This window comes from Camelus ferus, chromosome 9, assembly GCF_009834535.1.
Source record: "Camelus ferus isolate YT-003-E chromosome 9, BCGSAC_Cfer_1.0, whole genome shotgun sequence".
Taxonomy (NCBI): domain Eukaryota; kingdom Metazoa; phylum Chordata; class Mammalia; order Artiodactyla; family Camelidae; genus Camelus; species Camelus ferus.
Window position 1 is genome coordinate 971,437 of NC_045704.1, and position 17,919 is coordinate 989,355.

Genomic DNA, 17,919 nt, shown 5'->3' on the forward strand with positions numbered 1-17,919 from the left:
ACACACTTATTTCTCAGAACTGAGCATGTAAAGAGACGTTCGTTCATCTAGCAAAAATGTATTGGATTGCAGTAGAAACTTTTACTCTGGATTCACAGTATGTTTCCTAGTGCCGATGTGAAGTTCCTGCAGTTTTCTCTGTAAAAGCGCGTTGGAGCTAGTACCTCCCATTTATATGTATGGAGTGGATTTTGCAACTGAAAAGAAACTTTGTGTTCCCAACAAGCTATGTGAAGGACGGCTTTCACACCCACATATCTCTCAGAACTGAGCATGTGGAGAGACTTTCGTTCATCTAGCACAAAGGGAACGGGTAGCAGTAGGAATTTTACTCTGGTTTCTCAGTCTGTTTCCTATTGCCGGTTTGAAGTTCCTGCAGTTTTCACTGTAAAACCGAGTTGGAGCTAGTACCTACCCATATAAATTTAATTAGTGAAGTTTGCAACTAGAAAGAAACTTTGTGTTTCCAACAGGCTAGGTGAAGTACGGCTTTCACACACATTTATATCTCAGAACTGAGCATTTGAAGAGACGTTCGTTCATCTAGCAAAAAAGTATTGGGTTGCAGGGGAAACTTTTACTGAGGTTTCACAGTCTGTTTCCTAGTGCCGGATTGAATTTCCTGTAGTTTTCACTGTAAAACCGAATTGGAGCTTGAAACTTCCCTTATAGATGTATGGATTAGAGTATGCAACTTAAAAGAAACTTTGTGTTCCCAACAAGCTAGGTGAATGACGGTTTCAATCAAAATTTTCTCTCACAACTGAGCATCTGGAGAGACGTTCGTTCATCTAGCACAAAGGGAACGGGTTGCATTAGAGAATCTTACACTTGTTTCTCAGTCTGTGTCCCAGTTCCGGTTTGAAGTTCCAGCAGTTTTCACTGTAAAAACGTGTTGGATCTAATACTTCCCCTTATAGATTTTTGTAGTCGAGTTTGCAACTGAAAAGAAACTTTGTGTTCGCAACAAACTAGGTGAAGTGCGGCTATCACACACACTTACTTCTCACAACTGAGCATGTGGAGAAACTTTCGTTCATCTAGCAAAAATGGAACGGGTTGCAGGAGAAACTTTTACTCTGGTTTTTCACTCTGTTTCCAATTCCCTGTTTGAAGTTCTTGCAGTTTTCACTTTAATACCGAGTTGGAGCTAGTACCTCCATATATAAATGTATTTAGTTTAGTTTGCAACTGAAAAGAAACTTTGTGTTCCCAACAAGCTTGGTGAAGAACGGCTTTCACACACACTTATCTCTCACAACAGAACATGTGGAGAGACGTTCGTTCACATAGCACAAAGGGAATGGGTTGCAGGGTCAACTTTTACTCTGGTTTCTCAGTCTGTTTCCTTGTTCCAGTTTGAAGTTCCTGCAGTTTTCACTGTAAAACCGTGTTGGATCTATTACTTCCCCATATAGATGTTTGTAGTGGAGTTTGCAACTGAAAATAAACTTGTGTTCCCAACAAGCTAGGTGAAGTACGGCTTCACACACACTTACCTCTCACAACTGAGCATGTGGAGAAACGTTCGTTCATTTGGCACAAATTGAACATGTTGCAGGAGGAAATTTTACTCTGGTTTCTCAGTCTGTTTCCTATTGCCGGTTTGAATTTCCTGCAGTTTTCACTGTAAACCCGGGTTGGAGCTAGAAAATCCTCATATAAATGTAATTATTGGAGTTTGCAACTGAAAAGAAACATTGTGTTCCCAACAAGATAGGTGAAGGACGGCATTCACACACAATTATCTCTCACAACAGAGCATGTGGAGAGACGTTCGTTCACCTAGCATAAAGGGAACGATTTGGAGGGGAAACTTTTACTCTGGATTCTCAGTTTGTTTCCTAATTTTGTTTGAATTTCCTGCAGTTTTCATTGTAAAACAGGGTTGCAGCTAGTACATCCCAATATATATGTATGCAGTGTTGTTTGCAAATTAAAAGGATCATTGTGTTCCCAACTAGCTAGTTGAAGGACGGCTTTCACACACACTTATCTCTCAGAACTGAGCATGTGAAGAGATGTTCGTTCATCTAGCACAAAAGTATTGGTTTGCAGGAGAAATTTTACTCTGGTTTCACAGTCTGTTTCCTAGTGCCGGTGTGAATTTCCTGCAGTTTTGTCTGTAAAACCGAGTTGGAGGTAGTACCACCCATTTATATGTATGGAGTGGATTTTGCAACTGAAAAGAAACTTTGTGTTCCCAACAAGCTATATGAAGGTCGGCTTTCACACACACATATCTCTCAGAACTGAGCATGTGGAGAGACTTTCGTTCATCTAGCACAAAGGAACAGGTTGCAGGAAAAACTTTTACTGTGGTTTCTCAGTCTGTTTCCTAGTACCTTCTTGAAGTTCCTGCAATTTTCACTGTAAAAGCGATTTGGACCTTGTACCTGCCCTTATAGATATATGGAGTAGAGTATGCAACTGAAAAGAAACTTTGTGTTCCCATCAAGCTTTGTCAAGAAAGGCATTCAATCACAATTATCTCTCACAACGTAGCATGTGGAGAGACGTTCGTTCATCTGGCACAAATGGAACGGGTTGCAGGAGGAACTTTTACTCTGGTTTTTCAGTCTGTTTCCAATTGCCGGTTTGAAGTTCCTGCAGTTTTCACTGTAAACCCGGGTTGGAGCTAGAACCTCCCCATATATATGTAATTATTGGAGTTTGCAACTGAAAAGAACTTTGTGTTCCCAACAAGATAGTTGAAGGACGGCTTTCAATCACAATTATCTCTCACAACAGAGCATATGGAGAGACGTTCGTTCACCTAGCAGAAAGGGAACGGGTTGCAGGGGAAACTTTTACTCTTGTTTCTCAGTCTGTTTCCTAATGCCGGTTTGAAGTTCCTGCAAATTTCATTGTAAAACCGGGTTGCAGCTAGTACATCCCAATATATACGTATGCAGTGTTGTTTGCAACTGTAAAGGATCATTGTGTTCCCAACTAGCTAGTTGAAATATGGCTTTCACACACACTTATCTCTCAGAACTGAGCATGTGAAGAGACGTTCTTTCATCTAGCACAAATTTATTGGTTTGCAGGAGAAACTTTTACTCTGCTTTCACAGTCTGTTTCCTAGTGCCGGTGTGAAGTTCCTCCAGTTTTCTCTGTAAAAGTGAGTTGGATCTAGTACCTCCCTTTTATATGTATGGATTGGAGTTTGCAACTGAAAAGAAACTTTGTGTTCCCAACAAGCTAGGTGAAGTACGGCTTTCACACACATTTATCTCTCAGAACTGAGCATGTGAAGAGACGTTCGTTCATCTAGCCAAAAAGTATTGGGTTGCAGGGGAAACTTTTACTGTGGTTTCACAGTCTGTTTCCTAGTGCCGGTTTGAATTTCCTGCAGTTTTCACTGTAAAACCGAATTGGAGCTTGAAACTTCCCTTATAGATGTATGGATTAGAGTATGCAACTTAAAAGAACCTTTTGTTCCCAACAAGCTAGGTGAATGACGGATTTCTATCAATATTTTCTCTCACAACTGAGCATCTGGAGAGACGTTCGTTCATCTAGCACAAAGGGAACGGGTTGCAGGAGAGACTTTTACCCTGGTTTCTCAGTCTGTGTCCTAGTTCCGGTTTGAAGTTCCAGCAGTTTCCACTGTAAAACCGTGTTGGATCTATTACTTCCCCATATAGATGTTTTTAGTGGAGTTTGCAACTGAAAAGGCACTTTGTGTTCCCAACAAGCTATGTGAAGCACGGCTTTCACACACTCTTATCTCTCAGAAGTGAGCATGTGGAGAGACGTTCGTTCATCTAGCACAAAGGGAACGGTTTGCAGGGGAAACTTTTACTCGGGTTTCTCAGTCTGTTTCCTAGTGCCTTTTTGAAGTTCCTGCAATTTTCACTGTAAAAGCGTTTTGGACCTTGTACCTGCCCTTATAGATGTATGGATACGGTATGCAACTGAAAAGAAACTTTGTGTTCCCAACAAACTAGTTGAAGGTAGGCATTCAATCACAATTATCTCTCACAACTTAGCATGTGGAGAGACGTTCGTTCATCTAGCACAAAGGGAACGGGTTGCAGGAGAGATTTTTACTGTGGTTTCTCATTCTCTTTCCTTGTTCCGGTTTGAAGTTCCTGCAGTTTTCACTGTAAAACCGTGTTGGATCTATTACTTCCCCATATAGATGTTTGTAGTGGAGTTTGCAACTGAAAAGAAACTTGTGTTCCCAACAATCTAATTGAAGTACGGCTTTCACACACACTTACCTCTCACAACTGAGCATGTGGAGAAACGTTCGTTCATTTGGCACAAATTGAACGTGTTGCAGGAGGAAATTTTACTCTGGTTTCTCAGTCTGTTTCCTATTGCCGGTTTGAAGTTCCTGCAGTTTTCACTGTAAACCCGGGTTGGAGATAGAACCTCCCCATATAAATATAATTATTGGAGTTTGCAACTGAAAAGAATCTTTGTGTTCCCAACAAGATAGTTGAAGAACGGCTTTCACACACAATTTTCTCTCACAACAGAGCATGTGGAGAGACGTTCGTTCACCTAGCAGATAGGGAACGGGTTGCAGGGGAACTTTTACTCTATTTACACAGTTTATTTCCTAATGCCGGTTTGAAGTTCCTGCAGTTTTCATTGTAAAAGAGAGTTGCAGCTAGTACATCCCAATATATATGTATGAAGTGTTGTTTGCAACTGAAAAGGATCATTGTGTTCCCAAATAGCTAGTTGAAGGACGGCTTTCACACACACTTATCTCTCAGGACTGAGCATGTGAAGAGACGTTCGTTCATCTAGCACAAAAGTATTGGTTTGCAGGAGAAACTTTTACTCTGGTTTCACAGTCTGTTTCCTAGTGCCGGTGTGAAGTTCCTGCATTTTTCTCTGTAAAACCGAGTTGGAGATAGTACCTCCCCATATAGATGTTTGTAGTGGAGTTTGCAACTGAAAAGTATCTTGTGTTCCCAACAAGTTAGGTGAAGTACGGCTTTCACACACACTTACCTCTCACAACTGAGCATGGGGTGAGAATTTCCTTCATCTGGCACAAATGGAACGGGTTGCAGGAGGAACTTTTACTCTGGTTTCTCAGTCTGTTTCCAATTGCCGGTTTGAAGTTCCTGCAGTTTTCACTGTAAACCCGGGTTGGAGCTAGAACTTCCCCATATATTTCTAATTATTGGAGTTTGCAACTGAAATGAAACTTTGTGTTCCCAACAAGATAGTTGAAGAACGGCTTTCAATCACAATTATCTCTCACAACAGAGCATGTGGAAAGACGTTCATTCACCTAGCAGAAAGGGAACGGGTTGCAGGGGAAAATTTTACTCTGGTTTCTCAGTCTGTTTCCTAATGCCGTTTTGAAGTTCCTGCAATTTTCATTGTAAAACCGGGTTGCAGCTAGTACATCCCAATATATATGTATGCAGTGTTGTTTGCAACTGTAAAGGATCATTGTGTTCCCAACTAGCTAGGTGAAGTACGGCTTTCACACACACTTATCTCTCAGAACTGAGCAAGTGAAGAGACGTTCGTTCATGTAGCACAAAAGTATTGGTTTGCAGGAGAAACTATTACCCTGCTTTCACAATCTGTTTCCTAGTGCTGCTGTGAAGTTCCTGCAGTTTTCTCTGTAAAAGAATTTTGGAGCTAGTACCTCCCATTTATATATATGGAGTGGAGTTTGCAACTGAAAAGAAACTTTGTGTTCCCAACTAGCTTGGTGAAGGACGGCTTTCACACACACATATCTCTCAGATATGAGCAAGTGGGGAGACGTTCGTTCATCTAGCACAAAGGGAACGGGTTGAAGGAGAAACTTTTACTCTGGTTTCTCAGTCTGTTTCCTATTGCCGGGTTGTAGTTCCTGCAGTTTTCACTGTAAAAACGATTTGGAGCTTTTAACTTCCCTTATAGTTGTATGGAGTAGAGTATGCAACTGAAAAGAATCTTTGTGTTCCCAACAAGCTAGGTGAATGACGGATTTCTATCAATATTTTCTCTCACAACTGAGCATCTGAAGAGACGTTCGTTCATCTAGCACAAAGGGAACGGGTTGCAGGAGAGATTTTTACTGTGGTTTCTCATTCTGTTTCCTTGTTCCGGTTTGAAGTTCCTGCAGTTTTCACTGTAAAACCGTGTTGGATCTATTACTTCCCCATATAGATGTTTGTAGTGGAGTTTGCAACTGAAAATAAACTTGTGTTCCCAACAAGCTAGGTGAAGAACGGCTTCACACACACTTACCTCTCACAACTGAGCATGTGGAGAATCGTTCGTTCATTTGGCACAAATTGAACATGTTGCAGGAGGAAATTTTACTCTGGTTTCTCAGTCTGTTTCCTATTGCCGGTTTGAAGTTCCTGCAGTTTTCACTGTAAACCCGGGTTGGAGCTAGAAAATCCCCATATAAATGTAATTATTGGAGTTTGCAACTGAAAAGAAACATTGTGTTCCCAACAAGATAGGTGAAGGACGGCATTCACACACAATTATCTCTCACAACAGAGCATGTGGAGAGACGTTCGTTCACCTAGCAGAAAGGGAACGAGTTGGAGGGGAAACTTTTACTCTGGATTCTCAGTTTGTTTCCTAATTTTGTTTGAATTTCCTGCAGTTTTCATTGTAAAACAGGGTTGCAGCTAGTACATCCCAATATATATGTATGCAGTGTTGTTTGCAAATTAAAAGGATCATTGTTTTCCCAACTGGCTAGTTGAAGGACGGCTTTCACACACACTTATCTCTCAGAACTGAGCATGTGAAGAGATGTTCGTTCATCTAGCACAAAAGTATTGGTTTGCAGGAGAAATTTTACTCTGGTTTCACAGTCTGTTTCCTAGTGCCGGTGTGAAGTTCCTGCAGTTTTGTCTGTAAAACCGAGTTGGAGGTAGTACCACCCATTTATATGTATGGAGTGGATTTTGCAACTGAAAAGAAACTTTGTGTTCCCAACAAGCTATATGAAGGTCGGCTTTCACACACACATATCTCTCAGAACTGAGCATGTGGAGAGACTTTCGTTCATCTAGCACAAAGGAACAGGTTGCAGGAAAAAGTTTTACTGTGGTTTCTCAGTCTGTTTCCTAGTACCTTTTTGAAGTTCCTGCAATTTTCACTGTAAAAGCGATTTGGACCTTGTACCTGCCCTTATAGATATATGGAGTAGAGTATGCAACTGAAAAGAAACTTTGTGTTCCCATCAAGCTTTGTCAAGAAAGGCATTCAATCACAATTATCTCTCACAACGTAGCATGTGGAGAGACGTTCGTTCATCTGGCACAAATGGAACGGGTTGCAGGAGGAACTTTTACTCTGGTTTTTCAGTCTGTTTCCAATTGCCGGTTTGAAGTTCCTGCAGTTTTCACTGTAAACCCGGGTTGGAGCTAGAACCTCCCCATATATATGTAATTATTGGAGTTTGCAACTGAAAAGAACTTTGTGTTCCCAACAAGATAGTTGAAGGACGGCTTTCAATCACAATTATCTCTCACAACAGAGCATGTGGAGAGACGTTTGTTCACCTAGCAGAAAGGGAACGGGTTGCAGGGGAAACTTTTACTCTTGTTTCTCAGTCTGTTTCCTAATGCCGGTTTGAAGTTCCTGCAAATTTCATTGTAAAACCGGGTTGCAGCTAGTACATCCCAATATATACGTATGCAGTGTTGTTTGCAACTGTAAAGGATCATTGTGTTCCCAACTAGCTAGTTGAAATATGGCTTTCACACACACTTATCTCTCAGAACTGAGCATGTGAAGAGACGTTCTTTCATCTAGCACAAATTTATTGGTTTGCAGGAGAAACTTTTACTCTGCTTTCACAGTCTGTTTCCTAGTGCCGGTGTGAAGTTCCTCCAGTTTTCTCTGTAAAAGCGAGTTGCGTCTAGTACCTCCCTTTTATATGTATGGATTGGAGTTTGCAACTGAAAAGAAACTTTGTGTTCCCAACAAGCTAGGTGAAGTACGGCTTTCACACACATTTATCTCTCAGAACTGAGCATGTGAAGAGACGTTCGTTTATCTAGCAAAAAAGTATTGGGTTGCAGGGGAAACTTTTACTGTGGTTTCACAGTCTGTTTCCTAGTGCCGGTTTGAATTTCCTGCAGTTTTCACTGTAAAACCGAATTGGAGCTTGAAACTTCCCTTATAGATGTATGGATTAGAGTATGCAACTTAAAAGAACCTTTTGTTCCCAACAAGCTAGGTGAATGACGGATTTCTATCAATATTTTCTCTCACAACTGAGCATCTGGAGAGACGTTCGTTCATCTAGCACAAAGGGAACGGGTTGCAGGAGAGACATTTACCCTGGTTTCTCAGTCTGTGTCCTAGTTCCGGTTTGAAGTTCCAGCAGTTTCCACTGTAAACCCGGGTTGGAGCTAGAAAATCCTCATATAAATGTAATTATTGGAGTTTGCAACTGAAAAGAAACATTGTGTTCCCAACAAGATATGTGAAGGACGGCATTCACACACAATTATCTCTCACAACAGAGCATGTGGAGAGACGTTCGTTCACCTAGCAGAAAGGGAACGAGTTGGAGGGGAATCTTTTACTCTGGATTCTCAGTTTGTTTCCTAATTTTGTTTGAATTTCCTGCAGTTTTCATTGTAAAACAGGGTTGCAGCTAGTACATCCCAATATATATGTATGCAGTGTTGTTTGCAAATTAAAAGGATCATTGTGTTCCCAACTAGCTAGTTGAAGGACGGCTTTCACACACACTTATCTCTCAGAACTGAGCATGTGAAGAGATGTTCGTTCATCTAGCACAAAAGTATTGGTTTGCAGGAGAAATTTTACTCTGGTTCCACAGTCTGTTTCCTAGTGCCGGTGTGAATTTCCTGCAGTTTTGTCTGTAAAACCGAGTTGGAGGTAGTACCACCCATTTATATGTATGGAGTGGATTTTGCAACTGAAAAGAAACTTTGTGTTCCCAACAAGCTATATGAAGGTCGGCTTTCACACACACATATCTCTCAGAACTGAGCATGTGGAGAGACTTTCGTTCATCTAGCACAAAGTAACAGGTTGCAGGAAAAACTTTTACTGTGGTTTCTCAGTCTGTTTCCTAGTACCTTTTTGAAGTTCCTGCAATTTTCACTGTAAAAGCGATTTGGACCTTGTACCTGCCCTTATAGATATATGGAGTAGAGTATGCAACTGAAAAGAAACTTTGTGTTCCCATCAAGCTTTGTCAAGAAAGGCATTCAATCACAATTATCTCTCACAACGTAGCATGTGGAGAGACGTTCGTTCATCTGGCACAAATGGAACGGGTTGCAGGAGGAACTTTTACTCTGGTTTTTCAGTCTGTTTCCAATTGCCGGTTTGAAGTTCCTGCAGTTTTCACTGTAAACCCGGGTTGGAGCTAGAACCTCCCCATATATATGTAATTATTGGAGTTTGCAACTGAAAAGAACTTTGTGTTCCCAACAAGATAGTTGAAGGACGGCTTTCAATCACAATTATCTCTCACAACAGAGCATATGGAGAGACGTTCGTTCACCTAGCAGAAAGGGAACGGGTTGCAGGGGAAACTTTTACTCTTGTTTCTCAGTCTGTTTCCTAATGCCGGTTTGAAGTTCCTGCAAATTTCATTGTAAAACCGGGTTGCAGCTAGTACATCCCAATATATACGTATGCAGTGTTGTTTGCAACTCTAAAGGATCATTGTGTTCCCAACTAGCTAGTTGAAATATGGCTTTCACACACACTTATCTCTCAGAACTGAGCATGTGAAGAGACGTTCTTTCATCTAGCACAAATTTATTGGTTTGCAGGAGAAACTTTTACTCTGCTTTCACAGTCTGTTTCCTAGTGCCGGTGTGAAGTTCCTCCAGTTTTCTCTGTAAAAGCGAGTTGGATCTAGTACCTCCCTTTTATATGTATGGATTGGAGTTTGCAACTGAAAAGAAACTTTGTGTTCCCAACAAGCTAGGTGAAGTACGGCTTTCACACACATTTATCTCTCAGAACTGAGCATGTGAAGAGACGTTCGTTCATCTAGCAAAAAAGTATTGGGTTGCAGGGGAAACTTTTACTGTGGTTTCACAGTCTGTTTCCTAGTGCCGGTTTGAATTTCCTGCAGTTTTCACTGTAAAACCGAATTGGAGCTTGAAACTTCCCTTATAGATGTATGGATTAGAGTATGCAACTTAAAAGAACCTTTTGTTCCCAACAAGCTAGGTGAATGACGGATTTCTATCAATATTTTCTCTCACAACTGAGCATCTGGAGAGACGTTCGTTCATCTAGCACAAAGGGAACGGGTTGCAGGAGAGACTTTTACCCTGGTTTCTCAGTCTGTGTCCTAGTTCCGGTTTGAAATTCCAGCAGTTTCCACTGTAAAACCTTGTTGGATCTATTACTTCCCCATATAGATGTTTTTAGTGGAGTTTGCAACTGAAAAGGCACTTTGTGTTCCCAACAAGCTATGTGAAGCACGGCTTTCACACACTCTTATCTCTCAGAAGTGAGCATGTGGAGAGACGTTCGTTCATCTAGCACAAAGGGAACGGTTTGCAGGGGAAACTTTTACTCGGGTTTCTCAGTCTGTTTCCTAGTGCCTTTTTGAAGTTCCTGCAATTTTCACTGTAAAAGCGTTTTGGACCTTGTACCTGCCCTTATAGATGTATGGATACGGTATGCAACTGAAAGAAACTTTGTGTTCCCAACAAACTAGTTGAAGGTAGGCATTCAATCACAATTATCTCTCACAACTTAGCATGTGGAGAGACGTTCTTTCATCTAGCACAAAGGGAACGGGTTGCAGGAGAGATTTTTACTGTGGTTTCTCATTCTCTTTCCTTGTTCCGGTTTGAAGTTCCTGCAGTTTTCACTGTAAAACCGTGTTGGATCTATTACTTCCCCATATAGATGTTTGTAGTGGAGTTTGCAACTGAAAAGAAACTTGTGTTCCCAACAATCTAATTGAAGTACGGCTTTCACACACACTTACCTCTCACAACTGAGCATGTGGAGAAACGTTCGTTCATTTGGCACAAATTGAACGTGTTGCAGGAGGAAATTTTACTCTGGTTTCTCAGTCTGTTTCCTATTGCCGGTTTGAAGTTCCTGCAGTTTTCACTGTAAACCCGGGTTGGAGATAGAACCTCCCCATATAAATATAATTATTGGAGTTTGCAACTGAAAAGAATCTTTGTGTTCCCAACAAGATAGTTGAAGAACGGCTTTCACACACAATTTTCTCTCACAACAGAGCATGTGGAGAGACGTTCGTTCACCTAGCAGAAAGGGAACGGGTTGCAGGGGAACTTTTACTCTATTTACACAGTTTATTTCCTAATGCCGGTTTGAAGTTCCTGCAGTTTTCATTGTAAAAGAGAGTTGCAGCTAGTACATCCCAATATATATGTATGAAGTGTTGTTTGCAACTGAAAAGGATCATTGTGTTCCCAAATAGCTAGTTGAAGGACGGCTTTCACACACACTTATCTCTCAGGACTGAGCATGTGAAGAGACGTTCGTTCATCTAGCACAAAAGTATTGGTTTGCAGGAGAAACTTTTACTCTGGTTTCACAGTCTGTTTCCTAGTGCCGGTGTGAAGTTCCTGCATTTTTCTCTGTAAAACCGAGTTGGAGATAGTACCTCCCCATATAGATGTTTGTAGTGGAGTTTGCAACTGAAAAGTATCTTGTGTTCCCAACAAGTTAGGTGAAGTACGGCTTTCACACACACTTACCTCTCACAACTGAGCATGGGGGTGAGAATTTCCTTCATCTGGCACAAATGGAACGGGTTGCAGGAGGAACTTTTACTCTGGTTTCTCAGTCTGTTTCCAATTGCCGGTTTGAAGTTCCTGCAGTTTTCACTGTAAACCCGGGTTGGAGCTAGAACTTCCCCATATATTTCTAATTATTGGAGTTTGCAACTGAAATGAAACTTTGTGTTCCCAACAAGATAGTTGAAGAACGGCTTTCAATCACAATTATCTCTCACAACAGAGCATGTGGAAAGACGTTCATTCACCTAGCAGAAAGGGAACGGGTTGCAGGGAAAATTTTACTCTGGTTTCTCAGTCTGTTTCCTAATGCCGTTTTGAAGTTCCTGCAATTTTCATTGTAAAACCGGGTTGCAGCTAGTACATCCCAATATATATGTATGCAGTGTTGTTTGCAACTGTAAAGGATCATTGTGTTCCCAACTAGCTAGGTGAAGTACGGCTTTCACACACACTTATCTCTCAGAACTGAGCAAGTGAAGAGACGTTCGTTCATGTAGCACAAAAGTATTGGTTTGCAGGAGAAACTATTACCCTGCTTTCACAATCTGTTTCCTAGTGCCGCTGTGAAGTTCCTGCAGTTTTCTCTGTAAAAGAATTTTGGAGCTAGTACCTCCCATTTATATATATGGAGTGGAGTTTGCAACTGAAAAGAAACTTTGTGTTCCCAACTAGCTTGGTGAAGGACGGCTTTCACACACACATATCTCTCAGATATGAGCAAGTGGGGAGACGTTCGTTCATCTAGCACAAAGGGAACGGGTTGAAGGAGAAACTTTTACTCTGGTTTCTCAGTCTGTTTCCTATTGCCGGGTTGTAGTTCCTGCAGTTTTCACTGTAAAAACGATTTGGAGCTTTTAACTTCCCTTATAGTTGTATGGAGTAGAGTATGCAACTGAAAAGAATCTTTGTGTTCCCAACAAGCTAGGTGAATGACGGATTTCTATCAATATTTCTCTCACAACTGAGCATCTGGAGAGACGTTCGTTCATCTAGCACAAAGGGAACGGTTTGCAGGAGAGATTTTTACTGTGGTTTCTCATTCTGTTTCCTTGTTCCGGTTTGAAGTTCCTGCATTTTTCACTGTAAAACCGTGTTGGATCTATTACTTCCCCATATAGATGTTTGTAGTGGAGTTTGCAACTGAAAATAAACTTGTGTTCCCAACAAGCTAGGTGAAGAACGGCTTCACACACACTTACCTCTCACAACTGAGCATGTGGAGAATCGTTCGTTCATTTGGCACAAATTGAACATGTTGCAGGAGGAAATTTTACTCTGGTTTCTCAGTCTGTTTCCTATTGCCGGTTTGAAGTTCCTGCAGTTTTCACTGTAAACCCGGGTTGGAGCTAGAAAATCCCCATATAATTGTAATTATTGGAGTTTGCAACTGAAAAGAAACATTGTGTTCCCAACAAGATAGGTGAAGGACGGCATTCACACACAATTATCTCTCACAACAGAGCATGTGGAGAGACGTTCGTTCACCTAGCAGAAAGGGAACGAGTTGGAGGGGAAACTTTTACTCTGGATTCTCAGTTTTGTTTCCTAATTTTGTTTGAATTTCCTGCAGTTTTCATTGTAAAACAGGGTTGCAGCTAGTACATCCCAATATATATGTATGCAGTGTTGTTTGCAAATTAAAAGGATCATTGTTTTCCCAACTGGCTAGTTGAAGGACGGCTTTCACACACACTTATCTCTCAGAACTGAGCATGTGAAGAGATGTTCGTTCATCTAGCACAAAAGTATTGGTTTGCAGGAGAAATTTTACTCTGGTTTCACAGTCTGTTTCCTAGTGCCGGTGTGAATTTCCTGCAGTTTTGTCTGTAAAACCGAGTTGGAGGTAGTACCACCCATTTATATGTATGGAGTGGATTTTGCAAATGAAAAGAAACTTTGTGTTCCCAACAAGCTATATGAAGGTCGGCTTTCACACACACATATCTCTCAGAACTGAGCATGTGGAGAGACTTTCGTTCATCTAGCACAAAGGAACAGGTTGCAGGAGAAACTTTTACTGTGGTTTCTCAGTCTGTTTCCTAGTACCTTTTTGAAGTTCCTGCAATTTTCACTGTAAAAGCGATTTGGACCTTGTACCTGCCCTTATAGATATATGGAGTAGAGTATGCAACTGAAAAGAAACTTTGTGTTCCCATCAAGCTTTGTCAAGAAGGCATTCAATCACAATTATCTCTCACAACGTAGCATGTGGAGAGACGTTCGTTCATCTGGCACAAATGGAACGGGTTGCAGGAGGAACTTTTACTCTGGTTTTTCAGTCTGTTTCCAATTGCCGGTTTGAAGTTCCTGCAGTTTTCACTGTAAACCCGGGTTGGAGCTAGAACCTCCCCATATATATGTAATTATTGGAGTTTGCAACTGAAAAGAACTTTGTGTTCCCAACAAGATAGTTGAAGGACGGCTTTCAATCACAATTATCTCTCACAACAGAGCATATGGAGAGACGTTCGTTCACCTAGCAGAAAGGGAACGGGTTGCAGGGGAAACTTTTACTCTTGTTTCTCAGTCTGTTTCCTAATGCCGGTTTGAAGTTCCTGCAAATTTCATTGTAAAACCGGGTTGCAGCTAGTACATCCCAATATATACGTATGCAGTGTTGTTTGCAACTGTAAAGGATCATTGTGTTCCCAACTAGCTAGTTGAAATATGGCTTTCACACACACTTATCTCTCAGAACTGAGCATGTGAAGAGACGTTCTTTCATCTAGCACAAATTTATTGGTTTGCAGGAGAAACTTTTACTCTGCTTTCACAGTCTGTTTCCTAGTGCCGGTTGTGAAGTTCCTCCAGTTTTCTCTGTAAAAGCGAGTTGCGTCTAGTACCTCCCTTTTATATGTATGGATTGGAGTTTGCAACTGAAAAGAAACTTTGTGTTCCCAACAAGCTAGGTGATGTACGGCTTTCACACACATTTATCTCTCAGAACTGAGCATGTGAAGAGACGTTCGTTTATCTAGCAAAAAAGTATTGGGTTGCAGGGGAAACTTTTACTGTGGTTTCACAGTCTGTTTCCTAGTGCCGGTTTGAATTTCCTGCAGTTTTCACTGTAAAACCTAATTGGAGCTTGAAACTTCCCTTATAGATGTATGGATTAGAGTATGCAACTTAAAAGAAACTTTTGTTCCCAACAAGCTAGGTGAATGACGGATTTCTATCAATATTTTCTCTCACAACTGAGCATCTGGAGAGACGTTCGTTCATCTAGCACAAAGGGAACGGTTTGCAGGAGAGACTTTTACTCTGGTTTCTCAGTCTGTGTCCTAGTTCCGGTTTGAAGTTCCTGCAGTTTCCACTGTAAAACCGTGTTGGATCTATTACTTCCCCATATAGATGTTTTTAGTGGAGTTTGCAACTGAAAAGGCACTTTGTGTTCCCAACATGATAGTTGAAGGACGGCTTTCAATCACAATTATCTCTCACAACAGAGCATATGGAGAGACGTTCGTTCACCTAGCAGAAAGGGAACGGGTTGCAGGGGAAACTTTTACTCTTGTTTCTCAGTCTGTTTCCTAATGCCGGTTTGAAGTTCCTGCAAATTTCATTGTAAAACCGGGTTGCAGCTAGTACATCCCAATATATACGTATGCAGTGTTGTTTGCAACTCTAAAGGATCATTGTGTTCCCAACTAGCTAGTTGAAATATGGCTTTCACACACACTTATCTCTCAGAACTGAGCATGTGAAGAGACGTTCTTTCATCTAGCACAAATTTATTGGTTTGCAGGAGAAACTTTTCTCTGCTTTCACAGTCTGTTTCCTAGTGCCGGTGTGAAGTTCCTCCAGTTTTCTCTGTAAAAGCGAGTTGGATCTAGTACCTCCCTTTTATATGTATGGATTGGAGTTTGCAACTGAAAAGAAACTTTGTGTTCCCAACAAGCTAGGTGAAGTACGGCTTTCACACACATTTATCTCTCAGAACTGAGCATGTGAAGAGACGTTCGTTCATCTAGCAAAAAAGTATGGGTTGCAGGGGAAACTTTTACTGTGGTTTCACAGTCTGTTTCCTAGTGCCGGTTTGAATTTCCTGCAGTTTTCACTGTAAAACCGAATTGGAGCTTGAAACTTCCCTTATAGATGTATGGATTAGAGTATGCAACTTAAAAGAACCTTTTGTTCCCAACAAGCTAGGTGAATGACGGATTTCTATCAATATTTTCTCTCACAACTGAGCATCTGGAGAGACGTTCGTTCATCTAGCACAAAGGGAACGGGTTGCAGGAGAGACTTTTACCCTGGTTTCTCAGTCTGTGTCCTAGTTCCGGTTTGAAGTTCCTGCAGTTTCCACTGTAAAACCGTGTTGGATCTATTACTTCCCCATATAGATGTTTTTAGTGGAGTTTGCAACTGAAAAGGCACTTTGTGTTCCCAACAAGCTATGTGAAGCACGGCTTTCACACACTCTTATCTCTCATAAGTGAGCATGTGGAGAGACGTTCGTTCATCTAGCACAAAGGGAACGGTTTGCAGGGGAAACTTTTACTCGGGTTTCTCAGTCTGTTTCCTAGTGCCTTTTTGAAGTTCCTGCAATTTTCACTGTAAAAGCGTTTTGGACCTTGTACCTGCCCTTATAGATGTATGGATACGGTATGCAACTGAAAAGAAACTTTGTGTTCCCAACAAACTAGTTGAAGGTAGGCATTCAATCACAATTATCTCTCACAACTTAGCATGTGGAGAGACGTTCTTTCATCTAGCACAAAGGGAACGGGTTGCAGGAGAGATTTTTACTGTGGTTTCTCATTCTCTTTCCTTGTTCCGTTTTGAAGTTCCTGCAGTTTTCACTGTAAAACCGTGTTGGATCTATTACTTCCCCATATAGATGTTTGTAGTGGAGTTTGCAACTGAAAAGAAACTTGTGTTCCCAACAATCTAATTGAAGTACGGCTTTCACACACACTTACCTCTCACAACTGAGCATGTGGAGAAACGTTCGTTCATTTGGCACAAATTGAACGTGTTGCAGGAGGAAATTTTACTCTGGTTTCTCAGTCTGTTTCCTATTGCCGGTTTGAAGTTCCTGCAGTTTTCACTGTAAACCCGGGTTGGAGCTAGAACCTCCCCATATAAATATAATTATTGGAGTTTGCAACTGAAAAGAATCTTTGTGTTCCCAACAAGATAGTTGAAGAACGGCTTTCACACACAATTTTCTCTCACAACAGAGCATGTGGAGAGACGTTCGTTCACCTAGCAGAAAGGGAACGGGTTGCAGGGGAACTTTTACTCTATTTACACAGTTTATTTCCTAATGCCGGTTTGAAGTTCCTGCAGTTTTCATTGTAAAAGAGAGTTGCAGCTAGTACATCCCAATATATATGTATGAAGTGTTGTTTGCAACTGAAAAGGATCATTGTGTTCCCAAATAGCTAGTTGAAGGACGGCTTTCACACACACATATCTCTCAGATATGAGCAAGTGGGGAGACGTTCGTTCATCTAGCACAAAGGGAACGGGTTGAAGGAGAAACTTTTACTCTGGTTTCTCAGTCTGTTTCCTATTGCCGGGTTGTAGTTCCTGCAGTTTTCACTGTAAAAACGATTTGGAGCTTTTAACTTCCCTTATAGTTGTATGGAGTAGAGTATGCAACTGAAAAGAATCTTTGTGTTCCCAACAAGCTAGGTGAATGACGGATTTCTATCAATATTTTCTCTCACAACTGAGCATCTGGAGAGACGTTCGTTCATCTAGCACAAAGGGAACGGGTTGCAGGAGAGATTTTTACTGTGGTTTCTCATTCTGTTCCTTGTTCCGGTTTGAAGTTCCTGCAGTTTTCACTGTAAAACCGTGTTGGATCTATTACTTCCCCATATAGATGTTTGTAGTGGAGTTTGCAACTGAAAATAAACTTGTGTTCCCAACAAGCTAGGTGAAGAACGGCTTCACACACACTTACCTCTCACAACTGAGCATGTGGAGAATCGTTCGTTCATTTGGCACAAATTGAACATGTTGCAGGAGGAAATTTTACTCTGGTTTTCTCAGTCTGTTTCCTATTGCCGGTTTGAATTTCCTGCAGTTTTCACTGTAAACCCGGGTTGGAGCTAGAAAATCCCCATATAAATGTAATTATTGGAGTTTGCAACTGAAAAGAAACATTGTGTTCCCAACAAGATAGGTGAAGGACGGCATTCACACACAATTATCTCTCACAACAGAGCATGTGGAGAGACGTTCGTTCACC